Source organism: Pelophylax lessonae, assembly GCF_965119305.1.
Source record: "Pelophylax lessonae genome assembly, chromosome: 4".
In the NCBI taxonomy this organism is placed as follows: Eukaryota; Metazoa; Chordata; class Amphibia; order Anura; family Ranidae; genus Pelophylax; species Pelophylax lessonae.
Window position 1 is genome coordinate 313957784 of NC_138771.1, and position 22116 is coordinate 313979899.

The 22116-nt window shown below is 43.0% G+C and overlaps 1 protein-coding gene across 1 annotated transcript in view; it reads right to left on the reverse strand.

Annotated features, from left to right (window-relative positions):
• The window catches only part of HK3 (hexokinase 3), a 474982-nt gene that overhangs the window by 210137 nt on the left and 242729 nt on the right, over positions 1–22116 (reverse strand). The window lies entirely within an intron of this gene.

The following is a 22116-nucleotide window of genomic DNA, read 5'->3' on the forward strand; positions in this document are numbered from 1 at the left end:
CTCCACTGGTCCTCGGCACACCGGATCCCCTCTGCAGCTCCGCTCAGCACTCTCTTGATTCTCAGGCAGCCACCCGAGACACCCGATCCTTCTGACAGGAGGAGAAACAGCCATACTCTCCCTCCTGGGTCTCTGCTTCCCACCAAAGATGCTGCGTCATGCGTTCCCTTCAAACTTATACCCACTCCCAGAATCCTCTGTGGCAGAATCTGCCTTCTGGGGTAGATACAGGCCTGAATGTGTCTCTGATTGGGTTTCCTCCACTGCCCAATGAGAATCCTCTCATGGAGCCAGTGGGGAGACTCCGCTCTCAGCAGACACACCTAGGAGACATTACAGCCCAGCTGAAATGATGGCCCTGCGGTTAGGCAGCCAAGGCCCACTATACTTTTACCTAGCACCTACCCTGTAGGGTGCTACATATAGATACACTAAAAGTGATTTATTTGGTTGTTCTTTAAGCCTAGTACACACGGCCCAATGTCGAATGGCATCGGCCGGTTCAATAAAAACTGTCTGACATTTGGCCTGTGTATACTGGAGTCGGTACGACAGAAGCCGACCGTTCAGCCAGCTTTTATTGAAGGGACATGCCCGAAAAAGGTCTGTGATCGGCTCACGAACATCGTTCTCAACCAATAGCTGAGAGTGCTGACCAGAGTGTTCTGGCGGGGGGCATCCCCCTGTCAGAACACAATGGAACAGCAGGAGAGATCACTGTACTAACGTCAGATAGCTAGTACAGTAACTCCTCCTGAGCTGTCAGTTTTTTTTTTTTTTTTCCAGCCCTGCTGAGTTAAATGAAAAAAAAAAAACTACTCGTGTGTATGAGGCTTTACTGTATGTAAGGGCTAGCACCCTCTAAAAACCACAGTTAAAAATGAACCAAACTTTGAAAGCTGTGCCAAAAAAGGCAGGCACAGAGAAAAAGACCGGTCGCCAGTACTGTTTGTGGTCTCCATGCTAGTCTTATGTATTTCCATAGTTAGTCTGGTTGAAAATGAACACAAAGTCCATCTAGTTCAACCAATAAAAAGGGGAAAACAAAACAGAGCTAAAAAAAATACAATCCTATATACACAATCTCATCAACCCACAGTTGATCCAGAGGAAGGCAAAAAACTCCAGCAAAGCATGATCCAATTTGCTATAGCAGGGCAAAAAAACTCCTTCCTGATCCCCCAAGAGGCCACCAGTTGATCCCTGGATCAACTTTACCTATAAATGTTAGAGTCCAGTTATGTTATGTACATTTAGGAAAGAATCCAGGCCTTATTTAAAGCAATCTACTGAGCTGGACAGAACCAGCTCTTGAGGGAGTCTATTCCATATTTCACAGCTCTTACTTTGAAGAAGCCTTTCCGTATTTGGAGCTTAAATCTCCTTGTCCTCTGTGATGACCTTAAAGTGAATAACTAAACACCAAGTTTACTATATGGACCCCTTATGTATTTATACTGTATATTTTCCCTTAAGAGTTGTAGATAAGCAGTCTTTATACGAGAAATGCATTTTATTATCCCCTGCCTCATGACAGGACTAGATAAACTATGTTTTTTATATGAATGCATCTTTCCTAAAAATACATTTAATGACATTTCTATTTCCTGTGTCTATTAATTGCAAGGGCATTAATTTTCATTTTGAGCAAATAAAAATCTGTGAGTTTGGGGTTTTAAATCCATTTATACATTTATACCTTCTGCCATGTGTGCTGCTGATGTGGAGATGAATCAACAATTTAAGATAACTAAGAAAATTTTACAAATTACCACTACCCTAATTACATAGAATATCACACTCTAATTTACAACTAAACCTGTAAAGAAATATTATGATTTACATATTTCCTGTGCAGCAAGGGTAATTTAAATGTGGCATGTGATGCATTTGACGTTACAGTCTACTTAGAGCTTGATTTTTTTAAAATGTTGGATGCATAATGTGAAATTTAAAACTTCAGTTAACTTTTTTTTATGTCTGTGATGGGGAGATTATACGTAACTATGACAGAGGTTCTAAGACCCCATTCACACTAGCGCGACTTGTCAGGCGACTTGGTCGCCTGACAAGTCGCGGTGGGTCGCTCGCCATTGAGTAGTACAGGACCCGTTCTAATAGGAGCCACACAAGTCGCTCCGACTTAGAAAAAGGGTCCCGTACTACTTTTTGGCGACCTGGAGGCGACTTGCATTGACTTCAATGATATGAAGTCCGTGCAAGTCACGCAGAGGTCGCGGTGCACAGGTCGCCCCAGCAAGTCGTGTCGCGCCAGTGTGAATGGGCGCTAACCCTTCTCTCCTGTTTATATAATCTTTATTTTCAAAACTCATACAAAGTTTACAAACAAGAGCAGGGCGATCCTGATTGTCAACCATTTGCATCAAAGCCTGGCATATAGTTAGAAAAAAGATATTGTAAATCGCCTTGATGGTACATAGAATATGAATAGAACAACAGAAAAAATAAAATAAATGACATAACACGAAAAGGATAGAAAAGAATGATATAAACTTTGAAGTATCGCCTTACCTGGCCTGAGTTATAGACCAGGAGTTAGCAACATAACCATCATAGTAGTCATAAAGACAGTCGGCGGAATCTAGAATGGAAGCACCACACGGGAGGTTTACCCTGATGTAAATAGTACGGTCTACTTGGTATAAGCTTTGTAGAAAATGGGTTGACAGCATTCCAGTATCATCGGCTAAAAAGTCTTTATTTTTCCATAAATGTGACAGCACAATAGACAGAAGCCTCAAACAGCAAACGCGTTTCACAAATCAAGTTTGCTTATTCATTGCTGAAAAGTACGGTCCACCGGGTGCCAGAGATCACCAAGGTACCAAAATTAAATTGGTTTCATCAAGCATTAGTCCCCTGGTACCTATTGTCTTCACTAATGCAAAATAGATGATAGACAAACCAATACACCAAAAAAAATAAAAGGAAAAAGGGGGGAAAGAATAGGGTTGGACGCCTACTTATACCTGCTTAGGATCTGAAGACCAATCACACCGGCATGTACCGGTTTACAGAAATTTGTAACACCTTACATAAAAAAATGGATAAACAGATCTCTACTAAGAGATCAAGTAGGCAAACCAAAGTTAGGGTCTGCTAGCTTCAGTAGGGCAACATCAAGGCTGGATGGCACATAGTCTGAAACTGTTATGCCTCAAGGGACATTTCCCCAAATCCTGGCCCTCCATTTTCTTACTGCAAACCCCATATCCGACACCCCTCCTCCTCTGGCAACAGCCGCAATCTACTCAGTTTAATTTCTGTCCCCCTGCTTCTTAAAAACAGCCCCTCAATCTCATGCGCCCTTTGGAATGCTCGCTCCATCTGTAACAAGCTCACATCTGTGCATGACCTTTTTATCTCTCATAGCTTTAACATCCTCACCATAACTGAAACTCAAAATTTTGACTCTGCTTCTACTGCTGCCCTCTCCTCTGGTGGCCTCCACTGGACTCACTCCCCCAAACCCAACGGACAGAAAGGAGGTGGAGTTGGATTCCTTTTATCCCTGCAAAGCACCTATAAAGTTCTTCCAAGCCCTCCCTCTCTGTCACTCTCTTCTTTTGAGATGCACTGTATTCGTCTGTTTTCTCCCATTTCTCTAAGGATTGCAGCAATTTTTTGGCCCCCTTGACCAGCATCACGCTTTTTTGATGACTTTGCTGCCTGGCTACCCTACTTTCTCTCCTCTGAAATACCCACTATCATTCTTGGTGACTTCAACATCCCTGTCAATGTTAACAGCCCAGCTACAACTCAACTTCTCAACTTAACCTCCTCTTTTGACCTAACCTAATGGACACACACTTCCACTCACTCCAATAGTAATACCCTAGACCTTATATTCTCCCATTTCTGCTCTGCCGACAACCTCACCAACACCCCCTTTCCTCTCTCTGATCACAACCTCATCAGTTTCACTGTATCCTTGCCTCAAATCACCCATCCCCCAAAGCAGCAAACAATTACTTGTAGGAACCTTCGTCACTTTAACCCCTCTCTCCTCTATTCTGCTACTGACCACCTACATGACATAATCTCTCCCCTGCCCTGTCCTGACCTGGCCACCTCTGTTTACAACAGCTCACTCTCATCATCACTTGATGCACTTGCTCCTCTAACTACACGCAGAATCAAGCCCCGATCATTGCAACCCTGATGGTGGCGTAAAACCAAATGCCTGCAGGACTTCACCCTATATAAATCTTCCCTCCATGCATACAATTCATGCCTCCATGCTGCCAAACAAGCCTACTTTGTCTCTCTTATTACTACCCTGTCATCCAGTCCCCGTCGGCTATTCTCAACTTTTAACTCTCCGCTTCGTCCCCCACCCCCTCTACTCACTAACTCAATCACTGCCCAAGAGATTGCCAATCACTTCAATGACAAGGTTGATGCAATACGTGAGGACACCGACACTGTGCGCACATCTTCCCCACTCAACATACCTTGCCTAACAGTACAGTCAACACTCTCCTCCTTTGAACTGGCTACTACTGAAGAGGTTAAAAACATTTTCTCAGATGCCCGCCTAACCACCTGTTCCCTGGATCCTGTTCCCTCACAACTACTACAGACACCCTTTTATTCTATCCTATGCTCCCTTACTCACATCTTCAATCTCTCCCTCTCTAGTGGCACCTTCCCCTCCCCTCTAAAACCTGCACAGATCACTCCCATACTTAAAAAGCCCTCACTGGACCCCACCAACCTGAACAACTTAAAACCTATCTCACTGCTCCCATTCACTTCTAAACTTCTAGAAGACTTAGTCTACAACTGTCTCAGCTTCTTGATAACCTTCTTGATCCCTTACAGTCTGGCTTTCGCTCACAGCACTCCACAGAAACTGCCTTACTAAAATTTACCAACGATCTACTAACTGCCAAAACCAATGGCCACTACTCCATACTCTTATTACTTGACCTCTCTGCGGCCTTTGACACTGTTGACCACCCGCTCCCTCTTAATAAACTCTGTTCCCTTGGCCTCCAAGATTCTGCTCTATCTTGGTTCTCCTCCTACCTATCACAGCGCTCCTTCAGTGTTACCCACAACTCTATCTCCTCCTCCCCATTTCCCCTTTCTGTGGGGGTTCCCCAAGGCTCTGTTCTTGGACCCCTCCTCTTCTCTATCTACACCGCCTCCCTCGGTCACTTGATAACCACCCACGGTTTTCCAATACCATCTCTACGCCGATGACACTCAAATCTATCTGTCAACTCTTCACCCCATTCCTTCAGTCTCCTCTCGCATTGCTAACTTACTTACTGACATATGAACATGGATGTCGCACCACTTCCTCAATCTAAATCTCTCTAAAACTAAGCTCCTAATTACCCCCCCCCCCCCCCGTGCCCCCCTCAATGACTTTTCTTTTAAAATTAGTTATGCAACCATCAATCCCTCCCCTCATGCCAGGGTACTAGGTGTAATCCTAGACTCTGACCTGTCCTTTCAGCCCCAAATCCAAGCATTGTCAAAAACTTGTAGACTTCACCTCCGCAACATCTCTAAAATTTGCCCCTTTTTAACAACTGAAACCACCAAGTTACTCATTCACTCCCTTGTTATTTCTCGCCTCGACTATTGAAACTCCCTTCTCATAGGCCTACCACTTCATAGGCTATCCCCTCTTCAGTCCATCATGAATGCTGCTGCCAGGCCTTATCCACCTTACCAACCGCTCAGTGTCTGCCTCCCCTCTCTGCCAATCCCTACACTGGCTCCCGATTGCCCAGCGAATTAAATTCAAAATACTAACCAAAACACACAAAGCCATTCACAACTCTGCCCCGAGCTACATCACCAATCTTGTCTCCAAATATCACCCAAACCGTCCTCTCCGCTCCTCTCAAGACCTCCTACTCTCAAGCTCCCTTGTCTCCTCCTCCCATGCTCGTCTCCAGGATTTCTCCAGGGCCTCTCCCATCCTCTGGAATTCTCTACCTCAACCTGTACAGCTATCTCCTACTCTAGCTGCTTTCAGGCGATCCCTGAAAACTCATCTCTTCGGGGAAGCCTATCACACCACCAACTAATCTTCCATCAGCTCATTCCCTACTGTTACAACCTCAATCAATTTAAATGGAAAAAGTGTATTTTACCATGCTATGTGTATATAACAATGTATCAAGCAATATATATACACATAGCATGGTAAAATACACTTTTTCCACTTAATCAATACAAGTGGTAGGATCTCCTATCCTCCACTAGAGGGGTAGCGCAGTTTACTATTCACCTATATAGTATGTTAGGCTTATGTGGGGAACGTGAACCAGCACAAAGGACCAATTGGAGCCTGCGCTCTGCTCGCAGATATTACATGAGATCCATAGGGTAGGGGTGACAAATGGTCCTTACTGCATACTTACTGGGGGATGGGAAGGGGGAAGGAGCAATATGTGGGCAAAAACAAGGGTACCAAGTATGCATAAAGTAGATTGCCAAGTCCCCTGCAGTTACACTAGGTGTGATAAAAACTCCATCTAAAGTCCCAAGGGTTTTGGTAATGCGGGTCTAGTAACACTTTAAGCTAATAGGTACACACACAAGTGAATGAGTTAGAGCATGGACTCGCCCTTACCCTATCTTACCTGGTAGTACAGCCTTGCCCAAGGTTTAAATCAAAGACAACTTCTGCTGTGCTGTTTTTACAGAGCCATAGTGCCTTGGGGATTTTTTGTAGGGCAAGGGCCTGTTTGATTGCATGCAAATTAAAAGTGTTTAGGTTTGACCTCATATTATATGGCTTTCTATATAAAGTGCATAATTAAAAAGGTGCAAATAAGCAACATGATAAACAATGAGGTGATAAAATCTTCACTGCTACTGTTAAACTAACATCATTTCAGTGTAAATCCAGTTATGATGATCATTGTAAAGTAAAATATCTATGTATTGTTACTGGGAAAATACTGCTATATGAATATTATGACCTAAAAGGTAAGTTCACCCAAAATTAATATTACTATCTCATACACCCAAATTTCCAGGATGAGCAGGAACAGAGTTGGGAATTAAAGCATGGAGATCTCATTGTTTAGCTTGCTTCGCCGACCAGGAGCCACCTATAACCAAAAACAACAGGATTTTTGTACGTACCGTAAAATCTGTTTCTTGAGGCCCATCTCCAGGATATTAGCAACCCTCCTCCACAAATCCTTAATCTAAAGGATTTGCCTTCAACTAAAGGAATTACCTAAAGGAATAAGAAAAGTGTTTATTGTATGGCCAGCCTTACAGTGTCAAAGCCAGTGAACATGAAGTAGGAAAGGGAAACATGTCCATGGGAAAAGATAATCCAGTGGATCTGGAAGAGACCATGGAGAGGCTGCCAATAGTCTGACGAGGTTAGAGTACATCTGAGCCAGTTCAGTGCTATGAGGACCACTAGAATGCACTCACTCTGTACTCTGTGGAGTAGAGAAGGAAAGGCATAGATCAGCTTGTACTGATCTTAGGAAGAAAAACTTTTGCTAACCTGTAAACAGACTTGTTTGTTCAGTTTGTTCTTGAATCTGGAGGCCAGAAGATTCACATCTGGCATCTCCTTTCTGGTCCTGAAAAACTTTCATGTGAAAAGACCAATCACTAAAAACCAACCAGGTGCAGGCGTTGGTTCCGCCCAAGATTTTTTTTTGCTGCTCTTGCCATACCAAAACTTATGGTACCTCCCTAATGGTTGATGTCCTCAATGGTTGATGTATGCCACTGCTGTGGTATTGTTCAATCAACCGAATCACTTTATAATGTTAACCGCTTGCCGACTGCGCACAGTATATTTACTGCGGCAGTCGGCCCCGGCCAGGCAGAGTGACGTAGGTCTACGTCGCTCGCCTGTCACTCCTTCCAGAGCCAATAGCGGGCGGGCGCGCGCCCGCTGAGGCGCGCGCCCGCCTCGGCTCGTTCACGGAGGAGTGCGGGAGTGTGACTGGCGGACCCGATGTCCGCCGGTCACACTACGATCGCCGCTACAGCGGGAGAAAGACAGAGCGGCTTGTGTAAACAAGCCACCTGTCAGTTCTCCCTGTGTAAAAGTGAAGATCAAACAGTTCTACTATGTAGAACTGTTGATCTTTGTTTTTACACTAGTAGACCTGTCCCTACACAGTTAGAATCACGCCCCTAGGACACACTTAACCCCTCCCTGTCCAATACTGTTAACCCCTTCCCTGCCAGTGTCATTTTTGCAGTAACAGTGCATATATATAGCACTGATTACTGCAGTAATGTCACTGGTACCCCCAAAAGTGTCAAAAATGTCAGTCAAGGGTCCGATCTGTCCGCCGCAATGTCGCAGTACCGCAAAAAAAATCGCAGATCGCCGCCATTACTCGTTAAAAAAAAAAACACCAAAAATGACAAAAATCTTTCCCTTTGTTAGTAAATGCGATAACTTTTGCGCAAACCAATCAAAATACGCTTTTTGCGATTTTTTTTACCAAACATAGGTAGCGTAAAACAAATTGGCCGAAAATTTTAAAAAATTTTGATTTTTACATTTTTTTTTGGGGGAATTTCATATAAAAAAAAGTGAAAAATATTGTTGTTTTTGCAAAAATTACGCTCTTTTTTTGTTTATAGCGCGTGATCAAAAAATCGCACAGGTGATCAAATACCACCAAAAGAAAGCTCTGTTTGTGGGAAAAAAAGGACGTGAAATTCGTTTAGGTACAGCGTCGCACGACCGCGCAATTGTCCGTTAAAGTCACGCAGTAAAAAATCGCAAAATAACCCCTGGTCTTTAAGCAGGAAAATCCTCCGGTGGTAAAGTGGTTAATAGGAACATGGTCTTCCTCTAGTGTCAAGTCCAATAGCAGTGTTTTTCCATAGCAGACTTCTTCCCAAGCTTACAGGTTGGCATCTGTTGTGATACTCTTCCAAGAAATCAGAAGGAAGGATTTCCCTGTTACAAGGACTAGATTCCTGAGCCACCAGACCAAAAATAACGGGAAGCTCCGCTTGTTCGCAGCCTCCCCCCTCCACTGCCACATTTGACAGGTATCTGGTTTAGAGAGGTACCCACTCCCACTTTCTAGTAAGATCGGCGCACGGCGATCTGCGTGATGTCCAGACCCTCCTCTTCCGCCCACCCCCCGCCTGACGGTTTCCCTTTCTAGCAATGCTGGCGCCTGCACCCGAAGCCTATGGACGATTTGGCATGGGGGGCCGACATTGCGGGATCCCTGGACAGGTAAGTGTCCTTATATTAAATGTTAGCAGCTACAGTATTTGTAGCTGCTGACTTTTAATTTTTTTTGTTACAGGCTGGAACTCTACTTTAGGCACATCGATTCATCCAGAGATTGCACCTTCTTGTCCCATGCAGCAGAATGTTGAGTTGTAAGGGTCTAGAGTGGAATTGGGCAAAAGGAACTGCATCAAAAAAGCCCAGAACTCTCATGCAGAATTGTAGAGTTAGGTGACTTATGGACTGAAGAATCTGAATCTGAGTGGAGAGTTTGACTGGACTGAACTGAGCTGTATCCAGAATAAGACCTATCTACTTCAAGTGAGGAGTTGGTTCCAGCACAGATATTTTGGGCATTGCAATGACTCCTTGGTCCAGAGTGTAATGGATCAACTGTCCCCCCGACCGGGCACCTCCATTGACGGATGCTCCTAGTGCTTTCTGAGGGCTCCAAGCACTCCACCAGACACCATAACCGCCTCAGACCCCACGAACCGCCGTAGCTTGCTTAGGGTCTCGCCATCTCCTACCCACCCTGGACCTACGACAAGGCTCCAGGTTCCCGTGGATGAACCTCTCTTTCCCCAGAAAGGGCAGCAGGAACAAGCTCTACACAAGCTCTTACAAGAGCTTAGTGATTATCCAAGAGAGTATGGAAGACCATAGAAATGCCTTGTAGCATATTCCCCCAATAAGAGACAGGACTCTAGATTGAGGGTGAACTAACTCAACTTTATTGAACAAGAAACAGACTTATATACAGTTTTCCCCCACAAGGTTACCGCCCAGGTGGACCTCTTTGAGGACTGGATGTGACATTCACAATCCAATAGAAATAGGGTTTTACACTCAGTCATTCCCATACAGTGTACACAATCCCTCCCCCCAACCTAAACAAACTATCTAGCCATCTTGACAGAACATTGTGAGGTCATTAACATTAGACAATGGGACGGCACAATCCACATTCCATTTCAATACACAAACAATAGAACAAGGCTGCCAGTGACAGTCTGTGTGTCTCTCTCACATTAAAGCTGGAATACACATTATCCCAATCCACAAACAATAGGGAAAACCTGTCTGACATTGAGGGATATGTAATACACACATTATTTAGGAATTACAGATTTCATGGCAATGGGAATAAACCTTCATATTTCTATATGAAGATATTACTGACAAATATGACTGTCCCATCTGAAGCAATTCAAATCATTAATTATCTGTTTTTCACTTCCAGTGATGGTGAATACCGTCACATATCTTCCCCCCAAAGGTAGACAAACCAGGTACCAGACCTCCAATCGATCTGTGCCTGAGTTAGTCGGGTAACAAGTCCCAAAGAGTCAATCCATCATGGCAGCCTCCTTGACAAAGTTCCACATAGTTTGTAAGTTTGTCCTGGCAAGGCGCATGGAGCTCTCATAGCCGATCATATTAGCAATCTGCTATGAGTCTGACTGTTTAGTTGTTTTTTCGGTAGATGAAAAATAAAATAAAAGGCAATATCCCGAACTCATAGGAGAATGAAGCAAAGGGGTTTACAATCCAGGGACAGGGTGATCCGTTACAGTGCTCCCCCTTTGTGGAACGCTCCTGCAGACCCGGATGTCCGGGTTTAGGTTAGGTGCTGAGTTCCATTTGCCGGGACAACCTGTCGGCGTTGCCGCTCTGCTTATCGGCCAATAGTGGATGGTAAAATTGTAGGGCTGTAGTGCCAAGCTCCACCGCAGTAAGCGGCCATTTTCTCCTGCCACCCGGTTAAGACACACAAACGGGTTGTGGTCTGTTATCAAGGTAAATTCCCATCCGTACAAGTAGGGGGGTTAGTTTTTTTAGTGCCCACACCAAGGCTAAACATTATTTTTCCACTGCCGCATAGCTCACTTCTTGGGGTAACAGCTTTCTACTGAGGTATGCAACTGGGTGATCCGTAACACAGAGGTTTTCCCAGAGCAACACAAAGGTCTGCTAGCCTATGTGGAGATAGAGAAAGGATAGATGATATGAAGTGGGGTGTAGAGAAAAAAAACTCTATCTTGTAGCTTCTGGTCAGTACATCTTTAAACCCAGCAAATTGATACCTGATGCCTCTCCTGTAGTTTCGGCTGCAGTGACATCACTTCAGAGAGCAGAGCAAGAGGAAAGCGTGCAGCGTGTGTCATCCCCCCCCCCCCTTATCAGCAGCTATTGATTCCAGCAGGCTTGGAATAATGTAGCAAGGTGAGCTAATCCTCACTGTACTCCTCTAATCTCTGCCAGATCTACTCTTCTGTCCATTCCAGGAACTTGTGTGTGACATCACCTGGGATGGATAAGAGAGGAGAGCTGGCAGGGATCAGCATGCCAAAACAGACATGTACCAGCAGCTTCCCTAAACAGCTCCGCATGTGGAGAAAATTAAACAGTACTACAGACCCCCCCCCCCACCCTGGGCTGGTGACTCCCTTGTGCCCTGACCTGGTGACTCCCCTGTGCCCTGATATGACATGGTGACTTCCCTGTGCCCTGACCTGGTGACTCCCCTGTGCCCTGAACTAGTGACTACCCTGTTCTCTGACCTAGTAACCCCCCTGTGCCCTGACTTGATGACTCCCATGTGCCCTGATCTGGTGACCCCCCTATGCTCTGCCCTGGTGATACCCCTGTGCCCTAACCTAGTGGCCGCCTTGTGCTCGGCCCTGGTGATCCCCCTGTGCTCTGTCCTGGTGACTCCCCTGTGCCCTGACCTGGTGACTCCCCTGTGCCCTGACCTGGTGAACCCTCTATGCTCTGCCCTGGTGACTCCCCTGTGCTCTGACCTGGTGACCCCCCTATGCTCGGCCCTGGTGACACCCCTGTGCCCTGACCGGGTGACCCCCCTGTGCTGTACCCTAGTGACTCCCCTGTGCCCTGACCTGGGGAATCCCCTGTGGCCTGACCTGGTGACCCCTCTATGCTCTGCCCTGGTGACACCCCTGTGCCTTGACCTGGTGACCCCACTGTGCTCTGCCCTGGTGACACCCCTGTTTAATAGCAGTTGAAGATGAAATTTATGTGTGCATATCCCAAGCTTGACCCAGAACTGAGAATTTGTGCAGAAAAAAAGCCAGCCCAAGTTTCACATTAGGGAAGTAAGGTATACTGTAATATTTATTCTATTCTTTATTGTTATTTCTAAAAATAATTATCGTTATATCACATCTATGTTCTGTGAGCTGTGGATCTGAAAATTATTTCAGGGGGTCCATGAGATCTCAGACATTTTGCCAAGGGTTCCTCGAAGGCACAAATGTTGAGGAACACTGGTGTAGAGGATGCCATGGTTCTGAGGAAATAGACCCTGAAATTACACTGCCACAGCCATTTTGTGAGGAATCATAATAAATTCACTTGGTATGCGTACTCAACATCTGTTTTATGTGATTGCAATATATTTTGTCTTTTAGAGGTTTGTTAAAAATTCTACACTATGACAGTGCGCTGTGCAATCTTTTATTATATATTGTAATAATATGATCTTTCCATTTTGTAATCACACAAAGTTGCAAAACTTAAGGAAGAGATCTTTATATTAATACAAAAAAATTTTACTTTGATACCCTGGTTTGGCCTTCCAGGTGCAATGTTTTTTCAACTGCATTTTTTTTTTCATTGTTGGTATACTGTGCTAATTATATAACTGTGGTGAGTACAGGCCAGTCCCCTTTTAACAAGATAGGTTCTGTAGATTTGTTCTTGTGTTGAATTTGTATGTAATTCGGAACAGGTAATTTTTTAAGTGAAACTCCAGCCAAAAAAATAATTTTTTAGTTTTTTGAATAGCAGAGGGAAGGGTTAACACCCCTGTAATGTTTGTTTTGCTGTCTGTGCCCCTGTTCAGAAGGTTTAACCTCACTTTCTGTCCCTGTGATAATTGGATTTTTAAAAATGTTGGACTGTTGTGGAAATAAGGATTGGTAATAAAGCTTCATCGGAGACAACTTTTTCCCATGATAACTCTTACAGGAGTAAATTTCCCTTCCTAGGGCTAGATTTCTCCTCACTTCCTGTTGTCTCCCTTGTATGAGTCATATGTATGTCAGATGTTTGTAATTTGGGAACATCTTGTATAGATAATTAGATCACACCGGAGCTGTGTGTTTTATTCTGGCATTACCCAGTTGTCTCTGAATTACTTCTGTTCCTTTGTCCCATAATAAATGGCAAATAAATCACTTTTTGTGTAAACTGACCTTTTAATTATGTGGTAGCAATACAAGGAAACTGGCGATAACCCATCTAGTGGTGTGCCTTTTTCCCGAGACTGTGCTGCAGTTAGGTAAGTGAGCAACCAAAAATTTTAAAAGCTATTTACACAATTGTCTACCTCTAAAAGCCTTTTCTCTGATATTTGTGTTCAAGAGGTCTTGCTGAGGTCTGCTTTGGCAACTAAAGAGTGTCCACAGTGTTGTGTAGTGGGTTTAATATCCACTGACACATTTAGACAAGTGGATGTGTCCTTTAAGAATATCTCAACAGCACGCATTTATCAGATTAAATGCTTGCTATAACTTTAGATTTACTAGGGAAATCCATGGCAATTTGCAGAAAAGCATGCAATTTCCAATGACCCATTCCTGAAACACGCTTTTTTCCAGTAATAGACCAAGAAATCCCCACTTTATTACGATATCTCAATGAAATTAGGTTTTATCCGATATGGATATATAAGGTTCCGCATCGTGGGGCATTACTTTGCTTTCACCTTTAAAATGCATCAATAAATCTTCCCAGTCTTATGTGGTATAAATCTCTTCGGCTCACAGATTTCTATCTCACATAAGAAATAGAATAACATGTTTCCTAAATGTGGTTGCAGTGCAGCCTTAAGGAAATATGAAACGTGCGATGTGTGTCAAGCTGCTATTTCTACAGGAACATGTGGAATAGCTCAATTAATCATTGACATCAAATGCCAATTCCTTCAAATGACAACTTGTGGCCTAATTGTTAAAGGAAAAAACATCACAATCAATGATTGAAATAAATGCTTCATGTGTACCTCTAGAATTTTTGTATACATTCCATTACAAAAATATTTTTAGACATAACTAACTCTAACTTTTTTAAAATAGGCCTCTTCTTTGCTAAACTTACAATGTTTAGATTTCCTATGTATGTTTTACTGTATTCAGTACCAACTAAAAGGAAGCAAAAACTTCTCAGTTGTTCATGGAGACCAATTAAAGAATCTCATCCATGCATACATGTTAAAGCCTGTCAAAGGGAACACTAAAACCAGATATGTTGGTACACATGCTCCTATAATGTTAAAAAATTAAATAAAAAAATGCTTGTATATTTGTTGGTTTCATATAAAGATACACTGTTGGGCAATCACATTGTTAAAGAAAAAGGTTTGGGTGCACATGATGTTCCTTGAAGGCTATGAACAGTATTGAGAGTCAAATACCCCCCCCCACCCTTATATAGAGATGGTAAAACGACTACTCAGTGGTCTCGTGCCAACACCTTTAAGCCTCGTATACACAGGCTATATGCCGGACGACATCGGCCGGTTCAATGAAAACCAGCAGACATTGAACCTGTGTGTAAAGCATTCGGTCAGACAGAAGCCAACCATTTGGCAAGCTTCTGCCAGACGAGCATGCTGGAAAACCAGAAACTAACCGACTCCCGATCAGTGCTTTCAGCCAATGGCTGAGAGAGCTGATCAGAGTGTTCTGGCGAGAGGGCCGTCCCCATGTCAGAATACAACAGCTCAACGGGGGATATCCCTGTACTAACGTCTGATTGTTAGTATAGCAGCTCTGACTGGAGCTGAAAGGTTTTTTTCTATTCAACTCACTGGGTTGAACAAAAAAAACTGATAGTGTGTTCCAGGCTTTAAGGCCGATGACATTGAAAAGACACATTGCCACATAGCTCTTTCAAGGAGCATCTGGGGAGCACTGGTAAGTTGTGAGGGGGGGGGCTTTTCAAAGAGATGGGGGGGCTTTTCAAAGAGATTTTAAGTTTTCCTGCATTTGGCAAGATGACATGTCTATTTAAATTAGGTGTATAATAATGAGTTTCTGCGCAAATAAATATTGTAAACAATAAGGAGAGCTACGTTTCTTCAAGCCATGGCAAGCTAGATATTATACTAAATTAAAAGACAAACCGCACTCATACAAATCACTCTAAATAAACATAAACCATAAAAAAATCCCAATATAGCCAAATAATTATCATAAATTCATAATTATATATAAATGTATAAGTACATAAAAATTCATCAGCAGTGACAATATTGTCACTGTAGATTAATTTTTATGAATTTATTATATTTATTTGATCGTAGCAAAGCACTTTATATTGGGATTTTTTGATGGTGTCTCTTTAGGTCATCCCTGATCATCCAACCAGCAAAGGCGCTTCTTTCACAAGGTGACAACACTTACTCAACTCTAGTGTTGTCACATTCTTTTATACAGCAGTCATCACAGTAAAAATGTAATTTTATTATACCAAAAGAATGCAAATTGTGAAAGATAGGCATCATCAAAGGCATAGCCCCATAAATATACTATATATATATATATATATATATATATATATATATATATATATATATATATATATATACAGTATATAATGTATACTATATTTATTACTATACAAAATTTCAAAAAACAAACGAAAAAATCACACTCACTCACATCCTTGCCTACAGTATATAAATATAGCATGCCAATGTTGTCAAATATCCCCTTAGCAAAGGCAACCCACCCCACTATCCAGCAATGCATGCTGGTAACCAAATTAGAAAAGATTTAGACAATTGTCTATAAGAATGATAACCTGAATGAATGCAATATCCATGAAAGATGTCAGATAAATAAGGAAAAAGCTAAGGAAAGCTATACCAAAACCAAGCTAACCCTTCCCCAAATGGGGGGATGGGAATTAATATATTGATGTTGCAGTAAAAACATATTCACCCTCCAAACTAAGTATCCATGCCCTCAGTTTATGCTGCATACAAAATTATTCAAGGTGCTTGTACAATGATGTCCATGTAGGAAGCAAATGTTGCACGGAAACATGTATTTGCAGTTCAGACAGTAAAAAACAAATTGTAAACATAGTCACTCCATATATCAAACCCACAGGTAACACAACATTCCATATATAGTTAGTGCTTCAGTACTAATGTAAAGTGCAGACATACAGTAGGTTTGATTTACTGGACGACAAATCCATAAACATTAATGTGATATAAAGTCTCACAAATGGAATGGGTTCCATCTCTATTGATTGCAACAGAGAATCTAGCTCACTCCATCACCACCTCTTCTAAATCGGCATCAATGCAAGGTTCAAATGTATAAATTGGTAATATGAAAGGGTTTGAAGCAGTGCCAAAATCAATTTGGCATGACCCTCATCCCAAGGAACATCATGTTTTGTAGGAGAAGGATGCTGCATGCCAAAAACTCTTTGCAGTTAGGGTTTTTTTTCTCCCAAAGGCTGCTTTATAGATACATGTTTCTTCATCACACCCCAAAATATTTGGTGCCACATCCCCAAACAATGATAAAATTAAAGGAAATGAGGAAGATACTGGGACTTTTTAGGGATCAAAAATAAATACTGATTTTTTTTCCGATAAAAAGTTACAAAGCCTTTATTAACCTCATTAAAAATCGCTCAGTTGGCTACATAAACACAAGAAAAATGTATAATACACAGAGATAAAGTCATATAAATTAGTAGTAAACCATCACTTAAACTATATCCGTGATACTCCAGAGGGAGTGACAGATGTCCATAATAAACAACGATGCGTTTCAACTTGCCAGTAGCGTATGTCCATCTCAGAGAGTTGGTGTCACTAACAGTTTCTGTAATAGAGGTATAGGTCATGCCCATAGAGAGTAAAGAACAAATAATTATCAAAAGCTCAGTACAGAGTAACTCACATCAAACAATTGTACATGAAAGCGCATGAAATAGGAGTGTTTTCAAAGGCTGCATTCAAGGCCGCTCACCCTACTTTGCACGTCTGTCACATTAGAATGAGCGGCTGCTTTCGTACAGCCCCTGTGTCACCATAGACAAATATAGCAACATAAGCAAGGTGCTCATTCACACTGTAGAGGCTACAGCACCCATGTGAATGAGGCCTAGGACATACAGTATACTGTAGCTGGTGCTGGCAAAATAGAGAAACAATAAAGGGATAAAGGAAAGGGAAACAATAATTGTATGCAAAAACTGTTTTTTTACCGGTGTCCTTTCTAACAGGCTGGGGGCCAAGTGGCAAATTGAGGACCTACTTTCAGGCTTTCCCTGTAGGTCCCCCCTGAGAAAAAAGTTAGGCCGGCCAGCTATGGTTTGAATCTCAAGAATAAAATCATTAATGGGCAGGCTGAATGTACTAAGTTGATCGATTGATTAGCTTGGGTACAACCAGCCTGGCATTTTCACTTGTGATTATCACAAGTGGCTGCTAGCAATAATCACTGTCTTCTCCCGGCAGGAGGGCTTCCCCTGCCCGCCCCCACCCCTCTGCTAGGAGGAGGCAATTGCTTGGGAGTAGGAATTCCCCTGTGAACACTATCTGTGTTGATGGGGGAATCATGCGAATTTTGCACCATCTATGGTCTGCCTTAGTTTAGTCCATGCTTTTCATTATAACAATAGCACTGACAAATGTGACTAGAACTGGCCATACACTGACCAAAGTTTGGCCAGTTTAGAAGGAGCCAGTCAATATTCGACCAGTGTGTGCCTGTTCTTTGATCGACCTCTGTTGAAGGACCATGCTGGAACATTTTTCCCGATCAGGGGCTGCAACCAATGAGCTGCAGCCACTGATCATTGTATTCTGACAGCAGCGGTTGCCCCTGACAGAATACAATGTCCTGAAGGGGGGGGGGGGGTTCTCCATTCCCCTTGTTTGTGTAGATGGAGGAATCAGTTTTTTGTTTTTGTTTTTTATTCAGCCATTGGCCAGTATAGTTAGCTTATCACTGTCCTGCAGATCTGACAATGTTCTATTTCAAATTTAGGGAATAAATTACTGTAAAAGTATTCATGGAACATAGAAATTTAGGAAGATGAACCAGTAACCAGTAACCGACCTAACCAGAAAATGAAAGACTTATGTGAAAGAATATGAAGGCTACCATTGCCAAACACTTCTTCTGAAAATTATAGTTACCTGACTGTCAAGCTGATCTAATGACGTTAACACTACTTAAGTCATTACCAGGAACAACTTGTATGGGGAGAAGGAGTGATAACTTCACTTTGACTTTGTAATTTGCATGCTTGTTCCAGGTCAGTGATTAAGAAAGCATTGAAGCAAATGAGAACTAGGTAGCTAATATTTTCAGAAGGAGATCAGCAATTGAAATGTCCTCATTTTTTCTCAGTACAGGTTTTATTAGAATTAAATCTTTTACTTTACCTGAGGTGGAAAACACAAAAGTGCTGACTAAAACTGATCATGACTAGTAGGTATGTCATTATAAAGTTACTATTTAAAAAATAGTGTATGACTTAGAGAATATTACACAATAATAAGGTCTCCAATTTCCCCTTTGAGAAAGCAAGGTTAATTAATGTAATTAACATCTCATCACATAAAGCTGACTTGTACAAGGAAGAACACATATCATGCAAAACAGGCTTTCATCAGAAGTCAATATTTTTTTTTTTTTTTTAGTTAAACACTTCTCTGTTCAGCATTCATTATCTGAAAAGCTTTTTCCATAATCACGGGGCTTTATTCAAAATATTAGGAATACAAACTTTAGAGATAAGGACAAAGAACAGTGTCCTTCGTTGAACCTTTTGAGACAGGCACATTTACTGCAGTGAAAAGAAGTGATCACATGACTGCCTGGCACGGTGTGTTACTGTACATGACTATGTAATGAGCTGGCATGTTTGGTTTTGTTCTCATGGTGAACAGAGTCAGAAAATACCCAGCTTCTCCAGAATTAACAAACTCCTGGTAGAGAAAATGATTTACTACAAATGCAAAAATCTACAAAATGATTGTAAAAGCTTTTTTTTACTATATTTACTGCATTTTATCCATTGTTTTATTATTATTAATATTATTAGTAGTAGTATTAATATTATTATTATTATCATACAAGATTTATATAGCGCCAACAGTCTGTGCATCGTTTTATAATGTGAGGGCAAACAGTAGAGTTACAATACAATTCAATACAGGAGGAATCAGAGAGCCCTGCACACAGCATGCAGGGAGGACTGTGATTGGGGGTCATGACTGCAAGGAGGACTGTGATGGGGGGGGCATGACTGCACAGGGGACTATGATGGGGACATTACTGCAAGGAGGACTGTGATGGGGAGCATGACTGCACGAAGGACTGTGATGGGAAGTCATGACTGCAAGGAGGACTGTGATGGTGGTCATGACTGCAAGAAGGGCTGTGATGGGGGGCCATGACTGCAGGGAGGACTGTGATGGAGGGCCATGACTGCAGGGAGGACTGTGATGGGGGGGCATAACTGTAAGAAGGACTGTGATGAGAGGGCCATGACTGCAAAGAGGACTGTGATGCGGACCATGACTGCAAGGAGGACTGTGATGGGGGCCATGGTTGCAAGGAGGACTGTGATGGGGGGTCATGACTGCAAGGAGGGCTGAGATGGGGGGTCATGGCTGCAAGAAGGATTGTGATGGAGGACCATGACTGTAGGGAGAACTGTGATGGGGGCGTTACTGGAGGACTGTGATGGGGGGGGCATAACTGCGGGAAGGACTGTGATGGAGAGGCATGACTGCAAGGAGGAATGTGATGAGGGGGCCATGACTGCAAGGAGGACTATGATGGGGGGGTCATAATCGTAAGGAGAAGTGAGATGGGGGGTATGACTACAAGGAGGACTGTGATAGGGGGCCATGACTGCGGGAAGGACTGTGATGAGGGCCATACCTGCAGGGAGGACTGTGATGGGGGCCATGACTGCAAGGAAGAATGAGATGGGGAACATGACTGTAAGGAGGACTGTGATGGGGGACATGACTGTAGGGAGAACTGTGATGGGGGGCAATGACTGCAGGGAGGACTGTGATGGGGGCCATGACTACAGAGAAGACTTTGATTTTTTTTTTTTTTTTTTTTTGCAGCATCAAGTTCTGTTGCTGCATTTTTAGTACTCCCCCTTCTGTGTTGCAAGTGCTATTCCTTCTGCGATAGCAGTAATTTATTTATTTTTTTGTAGCTCAACAGCACTAATAATATATATATTTTTTTCCTGGTACAGCAGCTCTAATAATATTTAGTGCATAATTGCTGTCTCCCCTTCTGCGTCACAGGTGCTATTCCTTCTGTGTCAGCAGGGGTTTTCTTTTTTTTTGTGGCGCAGAAGCACTAATAATATTTAGGGCATAAATGCTGTCCACCCTTCTGCATCGCTGGTACTATTCCTTTTGTGTCAGCAGTGGTTTTCTTTTTTTTTGTGGCACAGCAGCACTATTAACATTTAGGGCATAATTGCTTTCCCCCCTTCTGCGCCGCAGGTGCTATTCCTCCTGCATCAGCAGTGGTTTTCTTTTTTTTTTTTTTTTGGGCTTCATTATTTTTTTCTTTATTAAAAAAAACTACAATAAAATGGTTTATAGTGCACCAAGCACAAAAGTATTGCACCCAAGCACCATATTTCCATCCCACACTCAATAATAAAAAGTTCTAATACCCCCCAAAAAATTGCCATCCTGTTCGAAAGGCCAACAAGGAGAGGAAGATGCTCACAGGACACTAAAAGAGAGCAAGCAGCCTCTGTGTCCTCAGGGAAAAGTGGTGGTCAAGGAAATTATGCGTTCTCTGCAGGTGGGACAAGCTTGTCCTTTTTTCCGGTGCTGGCCTTGTTATTGAGCCACAACATGCAGAAGAGTTGGTGGAGTGGATAACTAAGCCGTCCTCATCCTCCTCATCCTCTGTCACCCAGGCTCATACTAGTTTGCCTTCCATTGCAGCTGCTAAAGTGGCCTATTCCACGGGTTCCTTGTCCACAGCTACTCCTTCTGTAGCCCCACCATCATGCAAGGAGGAGTCACCTGATTTATTCGATCATAGTGTCAGTTACATGATGCTGGAGGATGCGCAGTAATTGAATGCTCCAATGTTGGTTCCTAGGTTGAGGAAGAGAATAACCTGAGCCTAGAGAGAGGGGGTGCCAATGACAGACAAGAAACTAGCAGTCATGTTCCCCCAGCTGCAGCATACTGCCAACTTTGCTCCAGTGAAGAGGGAGGGGATGATGAGGTCACTGACTGTACTTGGGAGCCTGAGAGAATAGAGGAGGAGGAGGAGGCAAAACTCCAATAAGTCCTCCAGGGGTCAGCTTAAGGGCAGCCACCCTAGTGCATCACACCACAGAGCTCCACAGGTGCAGGGGACTGCTAACTCCCCGCTTACTTCCAAAAGTTAATTGGTGTGGGCTTATTTCAACACATGTTCAGCAGACCACAGCATTGCTGTTTGCAATCTCTGTCTGAAGTGGATCAAGTGTGGCCAGAACACCAACTGCTTGGACACCACATGCTTGACAAGACATATGGCAACCTGCCATGCAGCCCATTGGCGACAGCACCTGAAAGACCCACATCATAAAAAATGCAGACTTCTCCTTGATCCTCATCTGTGATCTCTACCCCTACTATACCTCAAGTCTTCTCAAAAACCTGCACGGAGAGGGATGATGGTGTAGCAATGGGTGCCACAGGTACTTGCACCCAATCTGCTAACAGTACACCACCTGTTGATTTCACCACCAGGCAAATTTCGCTTCCCCAGTTTTTGAACCGTAAAAAAAAATACTGCCCCAGCCATCCACATGCTCAGCGTCTAAATGCTAGCTTGGCCAGATTGCTAGCA